Raw genomic sequence first — 18,947 nt, 5'->3', positions numbered from 1 at the left:
TAGGGCATGCACACATTTATGGGGCATTATTTGACCTATAGTACATTCTTGCTTTCTGCCCTGGGGCATCTCTGAGCTGGTGTAAAAAGCTAGCTCTAGATGTTCTTTCATGGTATTAAACAAATTCTCTCATATTCTTCCTTGCTGGTCCAACACCTTTATAATCCACTCTTGAATGTACTCCCCCAGGTTTTACAGTTCTTCCTTACTCAAGCTGCACTCTTATATGACCTTGATTATTTGATAACAAATGATAGAAAGACCAACCATGGGGGGAACAAGGAATTCTAAAGGAACCCACTTGGAACTCAGGCATGTGTGACCTGGAGATATGAAGGTTTTAATGCTCCATGGAGCAACCATTAACCAGTAAAAAATGCCTCTTACTTCTTTTAGACAGCCAATTCTGTGCATCATTCTTCCCATTTCTTTGGAAGTTCTCTAAGAAATAAGCCCAAGTTTTCCATAGTGGTGATCGTTTTTAAAAGTACCTATTTGTATAGCTTTTGCACTATTCCAAATTTCCCACATATAGTCTCCAGATCACTACCCAATATGAACTGCTTGCACAAATCCCTTGTCTCAATCTCTGTTTTGGAAAATATGAAGTGATCTGTCAAAGTAAAGTATGAGGGAGGAATTCTAAAACAGATTCACCCACCAGCCAGTTATGATAAGGACCCCATTATTGGTGATAAGTGGGGTGATGATTACCCTGACACACAGTAGCACCACAATTTCTAAGAGTCTCACTGGCAGTGACAGGAATGAATTATAAATAGAAGATCAAATGTTGCCTTACATAGCAGCTGTGGTTCTTAAACAATATGGAACAATAGTAATTATAAAGATTGTACTGTTGGGTGACATATTTAAGCCTTAAAAAAAAGAAAATAATAAACTCAGGTTAGCCAATAATCAACTCAAGGTGTACTGTGTAGGTCAGAAGACCAAAGAGATCTATGTCAATTACCTGTCTTAATCTTGCAATGAAAAAAAGAAATACTCAGAACTTTTGAGGCTGTTAGATATAGTACCCAAATTGATGAAGATACCAAGGTACTTTAAAATCATCATGTCCCACATTTAATGGGAGCCTATGGAGTCCAAATAATGAAAAAAGTTCTGGCCCAAATTTATCTTACAGTTGATCTAGGACATCCAGGATCTACCCAGAAGCTATTCCCTGGCCCATCAAAACACAATTGGGATGTATATACTGAGTATCTGGCAGAATTCTGATATGCATTTGTGGAGGAAAAGTGATTAAAATAAGAGTTAAGAAGAAGTTCCCAAAATGCCCTATTTTCTAGCCAAAATAGAGAGAGGGAGAGGGGGAGAGAGGGAGGGAGGGAGAGAGAGAGAGAGAGAGAGAGAGAGAGAGAGAGAGAGAAAGAAAGAAAGAAAAGCAAGAACAAATTCTCAGAGAAACTTCAGAGATTTGTGCCACAATTAAAGACTTAAAATATATGGTGGCAGTGATTCCCATCTTAAATCATTTGTCTAAATAATAAATAAAAAAACATACTGTGGGAGTTTGCAGCTATTGATCTGGCAAATGCATTCTTCTCATTTCCTATCAGAGGAAGGGTCAAAAGTCTTCTTTTATGCATGAAGAACAGCAATTTACATTCACTGTTGACCACAGAACTATGATCACCCTCTTTCAGGATCCTTAATCATCTCACATTTGCAGAAGAACCACATGCGGAAGGTCATTCATATGTTTAGTAAATATAGGCATATCAAATACAAACATTCTATACTAATGTGTATAGTTTTTTTAAATTTTAAAATTATTTGCAAGACTGAATTATTGGGACCATTTTGGTAGTGCTATAACTCTAGGTGAAGTTTAGAACTGAATTAATTTTTGTCTAAATGTTTTTATTTAAAAAATAATTGAGTGCTAAACACTGCCACAATTTTACATTCCATTTATTTTCTATGGACTTCTCAAATTCTGTGTTACTTTCCCTTTTTAAAAAACGTTATTTTATGAGGGAGAGACAGAGAGAGAGAGAGAGAGGGAGTGAGCGCGTGCACGCGTGCATGAGCAGGGAAGGGACATAGAGACAGAGGGAGAAAGAATCCCAAGTAGGCTCCATGCTCAGCACAGAGCCTGATGCAGGGCTCGATTTCACAACTGCAAGGTCACAATATGAGCCACTATCAAGAGATGAACACTTGGAGGAGCCAAGATGGCAGAACAGCATGGAAGTTTTTTTGTGTGTGTCTCAGGTGCATGAAATACAGCCAAACCAACACTAAATCATCCTGCACAACTAGAAAACTGATCTGAGGATTAACATAACAACCTGCACAACCTGAACCACAGAATTCAGCAGGTATGATGTGTGGAGAGGTGAATGGGGGGAGAGAGAAGCTGTGGAGGGCAGGGAGCTGCTTCTGCATGCAGATGAGACAGACAGGGGTGAAGGGCAGAATATGGGAAAAGGACACCCCCCACCCAAAGCAGCTGGAGAGAAAGTGGAAGAGTGGAAACAGCCACAGGGACTGAAATAAATGGGGAGAAAGAGAAAGGAGGGGGTTTAAATTCCATTAGGACTCTATAAACGGGGGGAGTGCGGAGTCTGAAAGTCTGCAGCTCGACACCTGGCAGTGCTCTAGTGAGAACAGTGAATCCCCAGGACCAGAGTGAAGTCTGGAAGTTGTTGGGCCACACAGGGAGAGTCAGTTCTCCTGCTGGGAGGACATCTGGTAGAGGCTGTATGGCCCCCCAACAGGTAACGACACCAGTGGACCTGGGAGAAAAACCACATTTGCTGGTGTTGGAACAAAGTCCCTGGGGGTGAAGCCTGGTGCCAGATGTGTGTTGTGATTTTCTGCAATCCCTGAAACGCTGCTGCTATATGGTCACATGAACTTTATCTGGGCCAGGCTGGCACCCAGCCACAGTCTCTAGGCATTTGAAGCAACACGGTCCTGCAAACAATCCTAAGTGCTGCTGGCACCTGGCCATTGTTCAATGAGACCATCCCACAGAAGGCAGAATGAGTAAAAGTCACAGTCCCTCAGAAATAAGTGTTCAGGAAAAACAGCAACATCTGACATAAAACTCAGGAGGGAGGTTCTGCCTGGGTCTTGGTCACAGAAAGTGTAAAAGCGGGGAGTGGATGGAAGCCGAAGAAAAAATGACAGGTGTGTGATTGCTGATCGGGTAGAACAGTGTTCCGATACTAGGCACCGAGTAGCTGGGTGACGCAGTTTTCACTGCTTCTGCACATGAGCATAAACATCTACAAGCGCCACAACTAAGCAGTGCCATCTAGTGCAGAATGGAGCCATTAGACTAAGCCTCACTGAACTGGCCAACCTCGCTCTTCAGGGACACAAGTCACTCCGACTGCTTACTTTATGGACTATTAAGCACTTCATAGTTTGACCTCTAAGGGAAAACAAAGTAATTCCAGTCGTATTTTAGTATGTTTGCCAGTCCATCTATTCAATTGCTTTCTTTTTTTTTCTTTTTTCTCTTTTTTGTTACTTTTCTTTTTCTTAAATACAGAAAGAGAAAAACTCATTTTTCTTTTAAATTTTTATTAAAATATCTCTTTATTTTCCTACATATGATGTTTGTTTTCTGTAAATTTTTTCAACCTCTATTTTACTTCCACCATTTCATTTTAGTCTACTTCAGTGTAATCATTTTTCCAAATTTTCACATGATTTACTTTTTGTTTTCTTTCCCCTTTTTTCTCTAATCTGTCAAGCCCTTTCCAACACCCAGACAAAAACACACCTAGGATCTAGCAACATTTATTCAAGTGTTCTATGTGTGTGTTTTTGTTACCAAGTTTTTAATTGTAATATTATTTTAATTTTAATTTCTTTAATTTTCATTTTTTTACCTCATTAATTCCTTTTCTCCCTTCAGAATGACAAAACGAAGGAATTCACCTCAAAAGAAAGAGCAGAAAGAAACCACAGACAGGAACTTAAGCAACAGATACAAGCAAGATGTCTGAACAAGAATTTAAAATCACAATATTAAAAATACTACCTGGAGTTGACAATAGCTTAGAATCCCTTTCTGTGGAGATAAAAGAAGTAACAGTCAGTCAGGATGAAATAAAAAAATGTTATAATTGAGCTGCAATCTCAAATGACTGCCATGGTGGCAAGGATGGATGAGGCAGAACAGAGATTCAGCAACACAGAGGACAAACTTATGGAGCATAATGAGCAGAAAAAAAGAGGGATATTGAGGCAAAAGAGCACAATTTAAGATTTAGAGAAATCAGTGACTCATTAAAAAAGAACAACATCAGAATCATAAAGGTCCCAGATGATGAAGAGAGAGAAATAGGAGTAGAAGGGTTATGTGAGCAAATCATAGCGGAAAACTTTCCTAACCTGGGGGAAGACACAGACATCAAAATCTAGGAAGCACAGAGCACTTCATTAGATTAAGCAAAAACCGACCATCAACAAGGCATACCATAGTCAAAATACTCAGGCAAGGAGAGAATCATGAAAGCAGCAAGGGGAAAAAAGTCATTAACCTACAAGGGAAGACAGATCAGGTTTGCAGCAGACCTACCCACAGAAACTTGACAGGCCAGAAAGGAGTGGCAGGATATATTCAATGTGCTGAATCAGAAAAATATGCAGCCAAGAATTATTTATCCAGCAAGACTATCATTCAAAATAGAAGGAGAGATTAAAAGTTGCCCAGACAAACAAAGATTAAAGGAGTTTATGACCACTAAACCAGACATGCAAGAAATTCTAAGGGGGACTCTCTAAGAGGAGAAAAGATGGGGTAAAAAAAAAACAACAAGTAAAGGCAAAAGCAACAAAGATAGAAAGGCAGGGAACACCACCAGAAACTCCAACTCTACAAGCATCATAACAGCAATAAATTCATACCTTTCAGTACTCACTCTAAATGTCCATGGACTAAATGCTCCCATCAAAAGACATAGGGTAACACAATGGATAAGAAACCAAGATCCATCTATATGCTGTTTACAAGAGAACCACTTTGGACCTAAAGACGCCTTCAGATTGAAAGCAAGGGGAATGGAGGGGAACCAAGGAAGATGGCGGTGTAGGAGGACGCTGGGCTCACCGCGCGTCCTGCTGATCACTTAGATTCCACCTACACCTGCCTAACTAACCCAGAAAACCACCAGAGGATTAGCAGAATGGAGTCTCCGGAGCCAAGCTCAGACGAGAGGCCCACGGAAGCGAGTAGGAAGGGCGGAGAGGTGATGCACGCTGCACGGACTGGCGGGAGGGAGCTGGGGCAGAGGGGCAGCCTGCCAGCCAAGCAGAGCCCCCGAGTCTGGCTGGCAAAAGCGGAGGGGCCAGATGGACTGTGTTCCGACAGCAAGCGGGACTTAGCATCTGGGAGGTCATAAGTTAACAGCTCTGCTCGGAAAGCGGGAAGGCTGGAGGACAAAGGGAGGGAGAGCTGCTGAGCCCCCGGGCAACAGAGCTCAGTTTGGTGGGGAACAAAGGCACTCGCCAGCGCCATCGCCCTCACCCATCCCCCAGCCAAAATCCCAAAGGGAACCAGTTCCTGCCAGGGAACTTGCTCACTCCGAGCAAACACCCAACTCTGTGCTTCTGCAGAGCCAAACCTCCGGCAGCAGATCTGACTCCCTCCCACTGCCACAGGGCCCCTCCTGAAGCGGATCACCTAAGGAGAAGCGAGCTAAGCCTGCCCCGCCTGCCCCCGTGCACCTTGCCTACCCACCCCAGCTAATACGCCAGATCCCCAGCACCATAAGCCTGGCAGTGTGCAAGTAGCCCAGATGGGCCACGCCACCCCACAGTGAATCCTGCCCCTAAGAGAGGGGAAGAGAAGGCACACCCGTCTGATTGTGGCCCCAGTGGTGGGCTGGGGGCAGACATCAGGTCTGACTGCGGCCCCGCCCACCAACTCCAGTTATACACCACAGCACAGGGGAAGTGCCCTGCAGCTCCTCACCACTCCAGGGACTATCCAAAATGACCAAACGGAAGAATTCCCCTCAGAAGAATCTCCAGGAAATAACAACAGCTAATGAGCTGATCAAAAAGGATTTAAATAATATAACAGAAAGTGAATTTAGAATAATAGTCATAAAATTAATCACTGGGCTTGAAAACAGTATAGAGGACAGCAGAGAATCTCTTGCTACAGAGATCAAGGGACTAAGGAACAGTCAGGAGGAGCTGAAAAACGCTTTAAACGAAATGCAAAACAAAATGGAAACGACGACGGCTCGGATTGAAGAGGCACAGGAGAGAATAGGTGAACTAGAAGATAAAGTTATGGAAAAAGAGGAAGCTGAGAAAAAGATAAAAAAATCCAGGAGTATGAGGGGAAAATTAGAGAACTAAGTGATACACTAAAAAGAAATAATATACGCATAATTGGTATCCCAGAGGAGGAAGAGAGAGGGAAAGGTGCTGAGGGGGTACTTGAAGAAATAATAGCTGAGAACTTCCCTGAACTGGGGAAGGAAAACGGCATTGAAATCCAAGAGGAACAGAGAACTCCCTTCAGACGTAACTTGAACCGATCTTCTGCACGACATATCATAGTGAAACTCGCAAAATACAAAGATAAAGAGAAAATTCTGAAAGCAGCAAGGGGTAAAGGTGCCCTAACATATAAAGGGAGACCTATAAGACTCGTGACTGATCTCTCTTTTGAAACTTGGCAGGCCAGAAAGGATTGGCACGAGATCTTTAATGTCCTGAACAGAAAAAATATGCAGCCGAGAATCCTTTATCCAGCAAGTCTGTCATTTAGAATAGAAAGAGAGATAAAGGTCTTCCCAAACAAACAAAAACTGACGGAATTTGTCACCACTAAACCAGCCCTACAAGAGATCCTAAGGGGGATCCTGTGAGACAAAGTACCAGAAACATCACTACAAGCATAAATCATACAGACATCACAATGACTCTAAACCCGTATCTTTCTATAATAACACTGAATGTAAATGGATTAAATGCGCCAACCAAAAGACATAGGGTATCAGAATGGATAAAAAAAAAGACCCATCTATTTGCTGTCTACAAGAGACTCATTTTAGACCTGAGGACACCTTCAGATTGAGAGTGAGGGGATGGAGAACTATTTATCATGCTACTGGAAGCCAAAAGAAAGCTGGAGTAGCCATACTTATATCAGACAAACTAGACTTTAAATTAAAGGCTGTAACAAGAGATGAAGAAGGGCATATTTAATAATAACAGGGTCTATCCACCAGGATAGACATTATAAATGTCTATGTGCCAAATGCCGGAGCCCCCAAATATATAAAACAATTACTCATAAACATAAGCAACCTTATTGATAAGAATGTGGTAACTGCAGGGGACTTTAATACTTCACTTACAACAAAGGATAGGTCATCTAGATACATGGTCAATAAAGAAACAAGGGCCCTGAATGACACATTGGATCAGATGGACTTGACAGATATATTTAGAACTCTGCATCCCAAAGCAACAGAATATACTTTCTTCTCGAGTGCACATGGAACATTCTCCAAGACAGATCATATACTGGGTCACAAAACAGCCCTTCATAAGTATACAAGAATTGAAATTATACCATGCATACTTTCAGACCACAATGCTATGAAGCTTGAAATCAACCACAGGAAAAAGTCTGGAAAACCTCCAAAAGCATGGAGGTTAAAGAACACCCTACTAAAGAATGAGTGGGTCAACCAGGCAATTAGAAAAGAAATTAAAAAATATATGGAAACAAATGAAAATGAAAATACAACAATCCAAATGCTTTGGGATGCAGTGAAGGCAGTCCTGAGAGGAAAATACATTGCAATCCAGGCCTATCTCAAGAAACAAGAAAAATCCCAAATATAAAATCTAACAGCACACCTAAAGGAAATAGAAGCAGAATAGCAAAGGCACCCTAAACCCAGCAGAAGAAGAGAATAAAGATCAGAGCAGAAATAAACAATATAGAATCTAAAAAAACTGTAGAGCAGATCAACGAAACTAAGAGTTGGTTTTTTGAAAAAATTAACAAAATTGACAAACCTCTAGCCAGCCTTCTCAAAAAGAAAAGGGAGATGACCCAAATAGATAAAATCATGAATGAAAATGGAATTATTACAACCAATCCCTCAGAGATACAAACAATTATCAGGGAATACTATGAAAAATTATATGCCAACAAATTGGACAACCTGGAAGAAATGGACAAATTCCTAAACACCCACACTCTTCCAAAACTCAATCAGGAGGAAATAGAAAGCTTGAACAGACCCATAACCAGCGAAGAAATTGAATCGGTTATCAAAAATCTCCCAACAAGTAAGAGTCCAGGACCAGATGGCTTCCCAGGGGAATTCTACCAGACGTTTAAAGCAGAGAAATACCTATCCTTCTCAAGCTATTCCAAGAAATAGAAAGGGAAGGAAAACTTCCAGATTCATTCTATGAAGCCAGTATTACTTTGATTCCTAAACTAGACAGAGACCCAGTAAAAAAAGAGAACTACAGGCCAATATCCCTGATGAATATGGATGCAAAAATTCTCAATAAGATACTACCAAATCGAATTCAACAGCATAGAAAAAGAATTATTCACCACGATCAAGTGGGATTCATTCCTGGGATGCAGGGCTGGTTCAACATTCGCAATTCAATCAACGTGATACATCACATTAATAAAAGATAAGAACCATATGATCCTGTCAATCGATGCAGAAAAGGCCTTTGACAAAATCCAGCACCCTTTCTTAATAAAAACGCTTGAGAAAGTCAGGATAGAAGGAACATACTTCAACATCATAAAAGCCATTTATGAAAAGCCCACAGCTAACATCATCCTCAATGGGGAAAAACTGAGAGCTTTCCCCGAGATCAGGAACACGACAGGGATGCCCACTCTCACCGCTGTTTTTTAACATAGTGTCGGAAGTTCTAGCATCAGCAATCAGACAACAAAAGGAAATCAAAGGCATCAAAATTGGCAAAGATGAAGTCAAGCTTTCGCTTTTTGCAGATGACATGATATTATACATGGAAAATCCGATAGACTCCACCAAAAGTCTGCTAGAACTGATACATGAATTCAGCAAAGTTGCAGGATACAAAATCAATGTACAGAAATCAGTTGCATTCTTATACACTAACAATGAAGCAACAGAAAGACAAATAAAGAAACTGATCCCATTCACAATTGCATCAAGAAGCATAAAATACCTAGGAATAAATCTAACCAAAGATGTAAAAGATCTGTATGCTGAAAACTATAGAAAGCTTATGAAGGTAATTGAAGAAGATATAAAGAAATGGAAAGACATTCCCTGCTCATGGATTAGAAGAATAAATATTGTCAAAATGTCAATACTACCCGAAGCTATCTACACATTCACTGCAATCCCGATCAAAATTGCATGAGCATTCTTCTCAAAACTAGAACAAGCAGTTCTAAAATTCATATGGAACCACAAAAGGCCCTGAATAGCCAAAGTAATTTTGAAGAAGAAGACCAAAGCAGGAGGCATCACAATCCCAGACTTTAGCCTCTACTACAAAGCTGTCATCATCAAGACAGCATGGTATTGGCACAAAAACAGACACATAGACCAATGGAATAGAATAGAAACCCCAGAACTAGACCCACAAACGTATGGCCAACTCATCTTTGACAAAGCAGGAAAGAACATCCAATGGAAAAAAGACAGTCTCTTTAACAAATGGTGCTGGGAGAACTGGACAGCAACATGCAGAAGGTTGAAACTAGACCACTTTCTCACACCATTCACAAAAATAAACTCAAAATGGATAAAGGACCTCAATGTGAGACAGGAAACCATTAAAACCCTAGAGGAGAAAGCAGGAAAAGACCTCTCTGACCTCAGCCGTAGCAATCTCTTACTCAACGCATCCCCAAAGGCAAGGGAATTAAAAGCAAAAATGAATTACTGGGACCTTATGAAGATAAAAGCTTCTGCACAGCAAAGGAAACAACCAACAAAACTAAAAGGCAACCAACAGAATGGGAAAATATATTTGCAAATGACATATCAGACAAAGGGCTAGTATCCAAAATCTATAAAGAGCTCACCAAACTCCACACCCGAAAAACAAATAACCCAGTGAAGAAATGGGCAGAAAACATGAATAGACACTTCTGTAAAGAAGACATCAGCATAGCCAACAGGCACATGAAAAGTTGCTCAACGTCGCTCCTTATCATGGAAATACAAATCAAAACCACACTCAGATATCACTTCACGCCAGTCAGAGTGGCCAAAATAAACAAATCAGGAGACTATAGATGCTGGCGAGGATGTGGAGAAACAGGAACCCTCTTGCACTGTTGGTGGGAATGCAAACTGGTGCAGCCACTCTGGAAAACAGTGTGGAGGTTCCTCAGAAAATTAAAAATAGACCTACCCTATGACCCAGCCACAGCACTGCTAGGAATTGACCCAAGGGATACAGGAGTACTGATGCATAGGGGCACTTGTACCCCAATGTTTAAAGCAGCACTCTCAACAATAGCCAAATTATGGAAAGAGCCTCAATGTCCATCAACTGATGAATGGATAAAGAAATTGTGGTTTATATACACAATGGAGTACTACATGGCAATCAGAAAGAACGAAATATGGCCCTTTGTAGCAACGTGGATGGAACTGGAGAGTGTGATGCTAAGTGAAATAAGCCATACAGAGAAAGACAGATACCATGTTTTCACTCTTAGGTGGATCCTGAGAAACTTAACAGAAACTCATGGTGGAGGGGAAGGAAAAAAAAAAAAAAAAGAGGTTACAGTGGGAGAGAGCCAAAGCATAAGAGACTCTTAAAAACTGAGAACAAACTGAGGGTTGATGGGGGGTGGGAGGGAGGGGAGGGTGGGTGATGGGTATTGAGGAGGGCACCTTTTGGGATGAGCACTGGGTGTTGTATGGAAACCAATTTGACAATAAATTTCATATATTGGAAAAAAATAAATGAAATAAGGCATTTCCTAACACAGTGGAATATACATTCTTCTCCAGTGCACATGGAACATTCTCCAGAGTAGATCACATACTGGGACACAAATCAGCCCTCAACAAGTACAAAAAGATCGAGATCACACCATGCATGTTTTGAGACCACAATGCTATGAAACTCAAAATCAACCACAAGAAAAATATTTGGAAAGGTAACAAATACTTGGAGACCAAAGAACATCCTACTAAAGAATGAATGAGCTAACCAAGAAGGTAAGGAGGAAATTAAAAAGTACATGGAAGACAATGAAATGATAACACCACAGCCCAAAACTTCTGGGATGCAAGAAAGGCAGTCATAAGAGGGAAGTACATAGCAATCCAGGCCTTCCTAAAGAAGGAAGAAAGATCTCAGATACATAACCTAACCTTATGCCTTAAAAGAGCTGGAAAAAGGAACAGCAAATAAAACCCAAAACCAGTAGAAGACAGGAAATAATAAAGATTAGAGCAGAAATTAGTGCTATCAAAACAAACAAACAAAAAAACAGAAAACAAACAAAAACAAAAAACAAACAAACAAAAAAAACACAAAAGAAACCCATGAAACAGATCAATGAAACCCGGAGCTGGTTCTTTGAAAGAATTAACACAATTGATAAAACCACTAGCCAATTTGGTCAAAAAGAAGAAGGAAAGAGACCAAATAAGTAAAATCAAGAAAGAAGGAGGAGAGATCACAACCAACACCAGAAAATAGAAACTGTAAAAAGAATATTATGAGCAATTATACACCAATAAAATGGGCAATCTGGAAGAAATGGACAAATTCCTAGAAACATATACACTACCAAAAATGAAACAGGAAGAAATAGAAAAGTTAACAGACCCATAGCCAGTAAAGAAATCAAATTAGTAATCAAAAATCTCCCCAAAAACAAGAGGCCAGGGTGGGATGGCTTTCCAGGGGAATTCTACCAAACATTTAAGGAAGAGTTAACACCTATTCTCTTGAAGCTGTTCCAAAAATAGAAATGGAATGAAAACTTTCAAACTCTTTCTATGAAGCCAGCATTACCTTGATTCCAAAACCAGACAGAGACCCCACTCAAAAGGAGAACTATAGATCAATTTCCCTGATGAATATGGATGCAAAAATCCTCAACATATTAGCCAACCGCATCCAACCATACATTAAAAAAATTATTCACCACAACCAAGTGGAATTTATACCTGTGATGCAGGGCTGGTTCAACATCCGTAAGGCAATCAAGGTGATTCATCACATCAATAAAAGAAAGGACAAGAACCACATGATCCTCTCAATAGATGCAGAGAAAGCATTTGACAAAATACAGAATGCTTTCTTGATAAAAACCCTCAAGAAAGTAGGGATATGAGGATCATACATTGAGATCATAAAAGTCATATATGAAACACACAACACTAATATCATCTTCAATGGGGAAAAAGTTAGAGCTTTCCCCCTAAGGTGAGGAACAAGACAGGCATGTCCACTCTCCCAATTGTTATACAACATAGTATAACCTCTGCAATCAGACAACACCAAAGAATAAAAGGCATCCAAATCAGCCAGGAGGACGTCAAACTTTCACTCTTCACAGAAGACATGATATTCTATATGGAAAACCCAAAAGATCCCACCAAAAAACTGCTAGAACTGATTCATGAATTCAGCAATGTGGTAGGATATAAAATAAATGCACAGAAATTGGTTGCATTCCTATACACCAACAATGAAGCAACAGAAAGAGAAATCAAGGAATTAATCCCATCTATAATTGCACAAAAAACCATGAATACCTAGGGATAAATCCAACCAAAGAGGTAAAAAATCTATACACTGAAAACTATAGAGCTTATGAAAGAAATGAAGACACACACAAACACACAAAAGGAAAACTATTCCATACTCCTGAATTGGAAGAACAAATATTGTTCAAATGTCAATACTACTCAAAGCGATCTACATATTCCATGCAATCCCAATCAAAATAACACCAGCATGCTTCACAGAGCTAGAACAAATAATCCTAAAATTTGTCTGCAACCACAAAAGACCCCAAATAGCCAAAGCAATCTTGAAAAAGAAAATCAAAGCAGCAAGCATCACAATCCCAGACTTCAAGCTGTACTACCAAGCTGTAATCATCAAGATAGTATGGTACTGGCACAAAAACAGATACTCAGATGAATGGAACAGAATAGAGAACCCAGAAATGGATCCACAAATGTATGGCTAACTAATCTTTGACAAGGCAGGAAAAGAATATCCAATGGAATAAAGACAGTCTCTTCAGCAAGTGGTGCTGGGAAAACTGGACAGTGACATGCAGAAAAATGAACCTGGACCACTTTCTCACACCGGACACAAAAATAAACTCAAAATAATTAAATACCTAAATCTAAGACAGGAAGCCATCCAAATTCATGAGGAGAAAGCAAGCAAAAACCTCTTTGACCTTGGCCGCAGCAACTTCTTACTCAACATGTCCCCAGGGCAAGGGTAACAAAAGCAAAAATGAACTATTGGGACCTCATCAAAGTAAAAAGCTTCTGCACAGCAAAGGAAACATTCAGCAAAAGTAAAAGGCAACCAATGGAATGGGAGAAGATTTTTGCAAACGACATATCAGATAAAGGGTTAGTATCCAAAATCTGTAAAGAACTCATCAAACTCAACACCCAAAAAAACACATAATCCAGTGAATAATTGGGTAAAAGGCATGAATTGACACTTCTCCAAAGAAGACATTCAGATGGCCAACCAACACATGAAAAAATGCTGAACATCACTCATTGTCAGGGAAATACAAATCAAAACCACAATGAGATACCACCTCACACCTGTCAGAATGGCTCACATTAACAACTCAGGAAACAACAGATGTTGGCAAGGATGTGGAGAAAGAGGATCTCTTTTGCATTGCTGGTGGGATGCAAGCTGGTATAGCCACTTTGGAAAACGGTATGGAGGTTCCTCAAAAAATTAAACATAGTACTACCCTAAAACCCAACAATTGCACTACTAGGTATTTATCCAAGGGATACAGGTATGCTGTTTCAAAGGGACACATGCACCCCACCGTTTAAAGCAGCACTATTGACGATAACCAAAGTATGAAAAGAGCCCAAATGTCCATCGACGTATGAATGGATAAAGAAGATGTAGTATACATATACAATGGAGTATTACTCAGCAATCAAAAAGAATGAAATGTTGCCATTTGCAACTATGTGAATAGAACTAGAGGATATTATGCTAAGTGAAATTAGTCGGTCAGTGAGAGATAAATATCACATGACTTCACTCATATGATGACTTTAAGATATTTCACAGATGAACATAAGGGAAGGGAAGCAAAAGTAATATAAAAATAGGAAAGGGGACAAAACATAAGACCCTCTTAAATATGGAGAACAGACAGGGTTACTGGAGGGGTTGTGGGACGGGGGATGGGCTAAATGGGTAAGTGGCATTAAGGAATCTGGTCCTGAAATCATTGTTGCACTATATGCTAACTAATTTGGATATAAATTTAAAAAATAAAATTAAAAAAAAAAGAGGTGGACACTTAACCAACTAGCCATCCAGCACCCCTGTTCTTTATTTTTAATACAATTTTTGTTCAGTTAAGATAAAATTTTGCATACAGATTTCTCAGTTTCTCGCTTAATTATATTTAAAATAAGCTTTTATTCACCTTAAAAATTGCAACCAAAAATATAAATCTTTTTGACTATTTACTTTCCCATCACTATTACTTGCAGCATAATGCCAGCAAAATATTCCTTTTTGGCCTATATTAGATCTTAAAATGAACTCTGAATCTTATGCTTGTAAGTGAATGTATATAAATATTTGAAATGAATGTCTTCAATGGATTCTGCAAGACAAGATCCCGACCCTTGACTCTCAATTAATTAGTATAAAGAAAGAAAATCTAGACAAACAGCCTCCCTATTCATTTGATAGCTAATTAAAATGCATACTCTGTAGAAGTCACTTGACTCTCAATTACAATTAAATATGCAAGGTTATCAGAACATTGCAAGCAGAAAGCTGAAAGTAATCTTCCCCATTAGAGAGAACACATCAAGGATGGTTCTGTGCAGTAAGGAGAGGTTTCATGTATCACAGCTAGCTGTGTTGTTCATTGACTGTTCCCACAGGGCAATAGAAACAATAATATCACTGCTGATCCTAGGATCCCATCAGCTGTAGTAGGCTCAAGGTCAAAACCTAGTGAACTGTTAAAATTGTTTGTGGACCCCTCAAATATCAACTAGAATGGTCTAAAAAAATAGCTGTCAAGATTTGCCTGTTGCTCTAATGGTGTTAGGTTAATTTTGTCATAAAATTAATGATGCACTTAAAATGAAGAGATTTATGGTATCTGTGAGCACTTCTAATCGAGTTAACCCAACAGAGTAGCTTACAATTCACACAACTCCAAAAAAAGAATGATTAATAAGGTGCCCAAATTGTATCCTCCCTTTTTGACTGAAATCTTCAATAGGCTATTAAAATAATTACCTCATTCTTACTTCAAGTATTGTTTTCTTTAAACCAGAATCCATATTTTTTCATAAGATGACAGTGTTTTTCATGAATTCTAAGCCCATGTTCATATATTAATTTATGAGTAAAAGCCCTTTTGAGCCCTAGAAGAAAACCTTACTATATATGTATAATTAAAACATGGTCCCCTTACTTATTTAGTTTCTATTCTGAAAATGTAGGATGCTTTAATTGGGCATCACCAGCTGAATTTTAAAAAGGCATTCATGCATTAAGTCAAATACTGAAGAGACATTGATAAAAATGCCTGTACCTAAAATGCTAAATATCCTGCATATTTCAGTGAGACTATTATGACAGGGATGGAGAACAGGCCCACTCTGCTCCATTTGATGGCTATATCTGAGACAGAAATGGCAGCTGGAAGATTGTAACAAGACCTGGTTAAATGTGTGTCATTTCTTCTTTACAAAAATCACTTTCATGCCACTAGATTTATGAGGTGCCAGCTTCCCATTATAGAGCTTTTGGCTGAGATGGGAGATAGTTATCACTATATCTAGTTCACTGTGTGGCAAGAGGGAAGTGCCAAATTTGATTCATCTTCCAGTACAGATTTCAACAAAAGAATGGTCAGTTTTGTATCATTGAAACAACTGGAAAAATCTGGCAATTCATATTTAAAATTTAAAAAGACACAGTTTCACTCCTGAAACCAGTACTATACTGTATGTTAACTACCTTGAAATTAAATTTTTAAAAATTAACTAATTAATTAAAAAAATAAAAAGACATGTCCTCTACATATCCAAACTCTACACAATAAGATGAAGAATTTCAGACTTTAGACCCTTATAATTGGACAGGGCTCTGTAATTAAGCCAATAGTATCTGTTGACCATTAAGTATAAGGCCTTTGTTTTTTCTGGTATTTTGACTGACTGTAATTAATAATTTCTGATTAATAGAACTTTTGTTTTTAAAGTGCTATCTGTATGAAATGAATCTTAAATCCACTGTTACATCTTTCTGCATTTGTATTAATATTAAAGTGTATTTGTGACATATGCAATGTAACTAAATTTAAAATTGTTTTCTTTCACCTGGGTTTGGGGATTGAGTCATGGATGTTAAATCATGGATTGTCATTTCAATGATTCCTTGAAATCTTAGTTTTGCCTTTGAAGGTGGTATCAGAGCACCGCATGGACAAATATGGCAGTTGCTTGTTCTAAAAGCAGCCCCAATGTCTCAGAGCTATGCTCAAACAGTGCAACATAATGCATGCGATACTAAGTTTAGTCCTGAGTACATGTTTTTTATCCATACAAACTCCCAGAGTTATTCATCTCATGGATTTCTTTTCACTGCATGAGGTAACATATACATTAACTGCATGTTAACACGTATAAACTGTGAATTAGCTAAAATGGCTCTTTTCAGGTACCAGGGAATTATTTCAAGAATTTAGTGTTTCTGTGTATTCGGGAACACATTATAGGCATGATATTCCAAATTTCACAAGGCATGTCCAGTGTACCTATCCATCTCTTTTGCGCTGAAATGAGGCCTAACTTACAATGGTTTCCAAAATAGCTAGGCAATTTGTTCAGATACTATCAACAAAGTTGTGTGTGAAGGGTCACATTTTCCCTACGCTTTTTCGAGTAAGCTTTATGTTGAAAATTTTTCTTAGTATTATAAGATAACCTGAGATTTCTTTTTTTCATTTTTAAGTTTTTATCTAAATTCCAGTTAGTTAACATTCAGTGTAATATTAATCTCAGATATACAATATAGTGATTCAGCGCTTCCATACATCCTCTGGTGTTCATCACAAGTGCACTCCTTAATCTCCATCAGCTGTTTAACCCATTACCCCACCCACCGCCTCTCTGGTAACCATCAGTTTGTTCTAATTAACAGTCTGTTTCTTAACCCAGATCAACACTAAACCATCCTGCACACCTAGAAAACTGATCTGAGGATTAACACAACAATCTGTACAACAACCCGAACCACAGAACTCAGCAGGTACGTGGTGCAGAGAAGCTGTGGAGGACAGGGAGCTGTTTTTGCTTGAGGAGAGAGGACGGAGACAGGGGGAGAGTACGGGAAAAGCACCCGCCCCAAAAGCAGCTGCACTGAGTGTGGAAAAGTGGAAACAGCCGCAGGGACTGAACTGAAAGGGAGAAAGGAGAAAGGAGAAAGGAGAAAGGAGAAAGGAGAAAGGAGAAAGGAGAGGGTTTAAATTACATTAAAACTCTGTTAACGGGGAGGGGGCGGGGAACAGAGTCTGAAACTCTGCAAATCAATTACCTGGCATTGCTCTGGTGAGAAGGGTGAATCTCCAGGAGCAGAGAGCATGGTCCAAGGGGTCCGCAGGCCACACAGGATGTGGTGGTTCCCCTGCTGGACGACGTCTCCCAGTGGACCGCGGAGAACGAGGACATTCACTGGTGCTGGAACAAGGACGTTAAGGGTGAAGCCTGGCGCCAGATGTGTGCTGTGATTTTCCATAATCCCTGAAACGCTGCTGCTACACTATCTCGCAAACTTTTTCTGGGGCCGGCTGGCACCCGGCCGCAGTCTCAGAGCACCGGCAGCAGCACAGTCCAGCGAACGTTCCTGGGTGCCGCCAGCACCGGCCATTGCTCAGTGAGACCCTTTCCCAGAGGATCTGAGCGGGTCAAAGCCACAGTCCCTCAGAAGTGAGGGGTCGGGAAACACAGCCGCATCTGAGATGAAACTCAGGAGACAGGCGCTGCCTAGCAGCCTGACGGCCTGGTCACGGACAGTGTCAAAGCGGGGAGTAGATGGAAACCAGCAAAAAAGGAGGGGTATTTGATTGCCGGTCAGGGAGAGCACAGAGTTCCAATACTGGAGATCGGGTATCTGGGAGACGCCATTTTCACCCCTCCCGCGCATGCGCAGACACGCCTACACGCGCTGCAACAATCTACCCCAGTACGCTAAGCGGCGCCATCTAGTGGAGAACAGAGCCATTACACTAAACCCCGCCCAACTGGGCCAACAGCCCTCCAGACAAACACCAGAAGTCTCTCCTCCGCCTGCTTAGTTTGAGGACTACAAAGTGCTTCATAGCTTGACTTCCACAGGAAATCAGATGTAACTGCAATCGTATTTCATTCTGTTTGCCTGTTCACTGGTCCTTACATTCAATTTTTTCTCTTTTACTTTTCTTATTCCTGAATACATAAAGAGAAAAAATTATTTCTAGTTTCGGTTTTTATTAAAAAAGATTTGTCTTTAATTTTTTTCTACTATATTTTTTACTTTTTTGTAAATTTTTAAAATTCTATTTTACTTGCATCATTTCATTTTATTCTATTTTATTAGATGAATCTTTGCAAATTTTCAAACCTTTTCCTTTTTTTCCTGTTTTTTTTTTCTTTTTGTCTTTTTTCTTTTTCTTGTATTTTCTTATCTTTCCATTT

At 39.7% G+C, this 18,947-nt stretch overlaps 1 long non-coding RNA gene across 2 annotated transcripts in view; it reads right to left on the bottom strand.

The window, feature by feature from the left end:
• Nucleotides 1-18,610, bottom strand: part of LOC128314020 (uncharacterized) — a 54,963-nt gene extending 36,353 nt beyond the window's left edge. For both annotated transcript variants that reach the window (XR_008295310.1, XR_008295311.1), the window contains exon 1: nucleotides 17,809-18,610. This is a non-coding gene — a long non-coding RNA (uncharacterized LOC128314020). The remainder of the gene's footprint in view (nucleotides 1-17,808) is intronic.
• Nucleotides 18,611-18,947: the final 337 nt, after the last annotated feature.

This window comes from Acinonyx jubatus, chromosome C1, assembly GCF_027475565.1.
Source record: "Acinonyx jubatus isolate Ajub_Pintada_27869175 chromosome C1, VMU_Ajub_asm_v1.0, whole genome shotgun sequence".
Taxonomy (NCBI): Eukaryota; Metazoa; Chordata; class Mammalia; order Carnivora; family Felidae; genus Acinonyx; species Acinonyx jubatus.
This window is presented reverse-complemented; position numbering and strand designations above follow the sequence as displayed.